At 40.1% G+C, this 4,576-nt stretch overlaps 1 non-coding gene across 1 annotated transcript; it reads right to left on the bottom strand.

Moving 5' to 3' along the window:
- Positions 1-1,142: 1,142 nt before the first annotated feature.
- On the bottom strand, positions 1,143-1,249 carry LOC120275031. Its single transcript, XR_005541057.1, has one exon. It is a non-coding gene; the product is annotated as a small nucleolar RNA R71 (small nucleolar RNA).
- Positions 1,250-4,576: the final 3,327 nt, after the last annotated feature.

Raw genomic sequence — 4,576 nt, 5'->3', positions numbered from 1 at the left:
CTCTCTCTCTCTCTCTCTTTGTGGAAGATTATCTACTTAGGAGATTTTCATTAGCTCACAATGAGGTTTCATATAGTGTTAATGCAATTGTGTGGATGTCTGTATCTGCTTTGCACCTATTCAGTTACTCATCACCCTAGAAATCGGGGTTTAGTATAATTATGGAAACCTCTCTATTCAAATAGGATTGCATACCTAGACAACCTTCAACCTGTATTTCATAACCCAAGATGGGTATTATGCCAGGACATCATTTCTTCCTTTGATTTCTCTCTAATTTTATTTCCGTATTTCTTAGTTTTCTTTTGGTTTTGTTTACACACACCACTTCACTTGTTAAGCTAATTTTCAGATTTAGAGTTATAACTAGTATTTAACTCCTTCCCTGTGGACCGACACTCTGCACTTCAACCACACTTTATTACACAATCGGCATGTACACTTGCATGCGTACCCTATCAAGTTTTTATCGCAGTTACCGGAGAGGGATTAGTGATATTAAAAACATTTTTTTCCGTCACTTTAGCAATTTCTTTTCTTTATCTTATTTGTTTATATTCTATTTCTTTTCAATTATTTTCTGATTCTTTTTCTTTTGGTTGATTTCAGTGCATGCCACAAAATGGTAAACCTCCAAGATTGGCAGAAAGGTGAGAGTAATAGAAAGAGTGATTTGAACTAGATTGAGAATACCTCTACTAAACGATTCAGGATCTTTGATAGTGAGTGTTGAGGAAGAGTAGTTGAACACTGTGGCAGACCAGGGGAATCGACACATGACACTTGTAAACTATGCTCGACCCACTCTTGATGATTCTCAATCAAGTATAGTGCGTCCATAAACTGCAACAAAACAATTTTGAGCTTAAACCCACATTTGTCTATTTGGTACAAAGTGCAACACAGTTCTATGGACAACCCGACAAGGATCCCAACAGTCATATTGGGGATTGCTCGAAGTGTGTGACATGCTTAAGATCAACAATGTTTCTAATAATGCCATCAGACTCTACTTATTCCCATTTTCACTATAAAAAAGAGCTAAACAGTGGCTTCAGGCTCTTCCTCAAGCATCTATCATGACTTGTGAATAGCTTATTGGAATATTCTTGTCCTATTATTTCCCTCCAGGAAGAACAACCAAGTTGTGTCAAGAGATTACAACATATGCACAGTTGGACATTGAATCATTACTTGAGCCATGGGAGAGGTTTAAAGATTTATTTAGGAAATGTCTGCATTATAACTTCCCTGAATGGATGGAAGTTCATATTTTCCATTAGAGTCTCAACCAGAGTACCCGACAGCTCATTGATTCTACAGCAGGAGGGTCTCTTAGCTGTAAAACCCCAGAGGAGGCCAAACAATTGATTGAAGAAATAGCCATGAACAATTTTTATAAGTGGAATTCAAGGGGCAAATCAGTTGCCAAGACAACTGGGATGATTAAAGTCAGTGATGTTATAGCATTAGCAGCCTAAGTGAAGCATTGAGCATGAGATTGATAGTTTGTCTGATAAAAAAATAAGTTATGGTCATAATTTGTATAGTTGTGAGAAAGTACATGTTCCCTCAGATTGTTCCATTGTGGGGGCGGCGTGTGGACCCATCAAACAAGTGGATTTCATCGATAGTACCCCCAGACAACAAGGGAATCCCTATAGTGGCAGGTATAACCCTAGATGGCGGAATCACCCCAATTTCTCTTAGGAAGGTCAAGGACAACAGCAAAAATCTCCACCAGGGTTTCCTTCTCACCAACAGAATGACAAGAGACCCGCATTGGAGGAAGTGCTTACTTGGTTCACTTAGAGCACGGACATCAAGTTCCAACAATCAGACAGTAGGTTCCAAGGCATAGAGGCATCATTGAGAAACCAACAGGCTTCTATTCAGAACTTGGAGAACCAAGTGGGACAGGTTGCCAAATTGTTGTTTGAGCGACCTCAAGGAAGTCTACCGGGTAACATTGAAGCCAATCCCCATGAGCATCTCAAGGCAATCACACTTTCGAGTAGTAAAGAGTTGGCGATGAGTAGTGAGAAGGTGATAGAGAAGAAAGAAGAGCCAGAATTTGAGTTCATTGAGAGTCCGGCACGAGAAATCATACCTACTCTGAGTGTTGAGAAGAGAATACCACCATTAGTGAAAGGGTATGTTCCCCTACTCTCCTATCTGTCAAGGATGAGGAATGATTGTATGAACAAACAATTCAATAGATTTTTGGACTTATTGAAGCAATTGCACATCAATGTACCGTTTGTGGATGCTTTGTCTCAAATGCAAAAGTACGCTAAGTTTCTCAAGAATTTATTAACAAACAAGAGGAAACGTGAGGAGGTATCGACGGTGACATTGAGCGAAGGGAGTTTGGCGTTGCTTCAAAATCGGCTACCTAGGAAGCAAAAAGATTCAGGGAGTTTTACTATTCCTTGCAACATTGGTGATTTAGTTGATGAAAAAGCCCTAGAATATTTGAGGAGCTAGCATTAATGTAATTCCAAACACCATGTTTACGAAATTGGGACTATTTGACCTTAAACCGACTAGGATGACATTGCAATTAGCGGACCGCTCCATTAGACATTTTAGGAGAATCATAGAAGATGTTTTGGTTAAGGTTGACAAGTTTATTTTCCTGGTAGATTTTGTAATTATAGATGTAGATGATGATGTTGAAGTGCCCCTCATACTTGGTAGGCCATTCCTAGCCACCTCCCAAACCCTCATTGATGTTAGTAATGGTAAAATGACACTTAGGGTTGGGGATGAGAAAGTGATTTTTGCTTTATCTGATGTAATGAAATATCCCTCTACAATTGATGATACATGCTATTACGTTGATGGAATTGACTCACTTGTAGATAAATGTGTGTAGGACATGTTACATAAAGAACCTTTCGAGGAGTCATTGGATGTTCCTCAAATTGAAGAGACCACCCCTTTGCTTACACCTACCTTTATTAAGGAGAGCACGCTAAAGAAGCAATGGCGTTAGGTCACTTCCCCCAAGAAAGACAAGAGAAAACCTTCGCCCAAGTAGGTAAACCCCGAGTTAGTCCACTACATTGGTAAGTTCCCTATTTTCTCCGATCCTGTACTTGGGCATTATTGTGGAGATATTGATTGGGGTCATGAGTAGTGTTTTTACTTTGAACATCCATGATTTGTGAGTTTAAGGAACGTCAAGCTTGTGACATTAAACAAGCTCTTCATGGGAGGCAACCCAAAGAAGATTTCTTGTATTTTGTTTGAGTTATAGTCTTTCGTGTAGTTTATTATTTTCCTTGGTGCTTGTAATAAAATGCTTAGCTTGTGATGATTTTTATGTGTTAGTTGGATGTTCTTGACCATAGCCACTCATTTTTGTGTTTCCCAAGTCATTTATGTATTTAAGCTTAACTATAGGTGACCTTTGATCTTCATTCCTAATTGATTTTCACCAGATTCTCCATCGGCGGTGCTCGTTCTTGGTGTTCTTCTTCTGTTTCCTAGTATTTTCAAGCGGGATTGCACCAACTTTTGAGCTTCTTATTGGTCAATTTTCTCATTTTCTCTTTTTCTCAAAGGTAACCTTCATTTTTCATGATTATTGAGAGGATTGTTTCATCTTTATGCATAAGAATGAATGTTTATTGTTCAGCGTTGCTCAAATGTAAGTTTAGAATAGAATCAAATTTTATAAATTTTCGAGCTCTATTTTATAGGAGGGGTTCGTACGGCCTGATCCCATTGCTTACAGATGTAAGGTCATCGTAAAGGTGACTTTCCCCAAGGTTTACAGACGTAAGTCTGCTCGTGAGCAGGTCGTAAGCTCTTTTGCTTTGTGTTCAAATTTTGTATACTACCATTCTAAACTTTGTAATTTCTTATGCAATATGGTTAGGGAAAAAAAGAGCAACTTCAGGGCCTAGCAAAGAGAAAGTGATCGGAGGCGTCAACATCAGGCACAACCACCGCGGAGAAGACATCGACTGCCCTAGTTTCCTCAGTCCAACCTTTGTAGAGGCTCACTTCCGAGAGCGGTTCAGCAGCTGAGGACGAAGTTGTTTATCCTATCGGAGGCGTCGACATCAGGCCCATTTTGACCGAGCTAGAGCTTGAGGAGAAGGTGTGGGGAATGCTATGGACCGGTGATTGGCATTGAACGTTCACAAACGAGGAGTTGGTGTACTGGGACACTCTATTGGAGGTTCTAAGCATATTCGAGCTGGATTGGGCATTAATTGATTTCCGTCGGGAGGCTTCATCCGATTTTAGTTATTTGAAGAGCACCAGAACCTATCATACACCAAGTTTTCTCTACTGTCTAGGACATACGACATAGACTTCACCACCACCATAAAATATGAGCAGTTGCTCAATGACTTCCCTCCTGGCTTCATGGCCAAGGAAGTCTAGCAGCACTTAAGTAGAGGAAGGAGCTATGAGCCAGGCCTTACTAATGCCTCATTTTTTATGCGGCTGTCTCACATGTATGTACATTCTATCATTGCTCACTCAATTGTAGGTCGAGCAGACCACACTGGAGTGGTGGGACGACAGGAGCTGTTATTCCTTTATAGCATAACTGAGC

The sequence above is a fragment of the Dioscorea cayenensis genome, chromosome 13, assembly GCF_009730915.1.
Source record: "Dioscorea cayenensis subsp. rotundata cultivar TDr96_F1 chromosome 13, TDr96_F1_v2_PseudoChromosome.rev07_lg8_w22 25.fasta, whole genome shotgun sequence".
Taxonomy (NCBI): Eukaryota; Viridiplantae; Streptophyta; class Magnoliopsida; order Dioscoreales; family Dioscoreaceae; genus Dioscorea; species Dioscorea cayenensis.
Note: the sequence above shows the minus strand (reverse complement) of the source record. Positions and strands in the feature narration are given on the sequence as shown.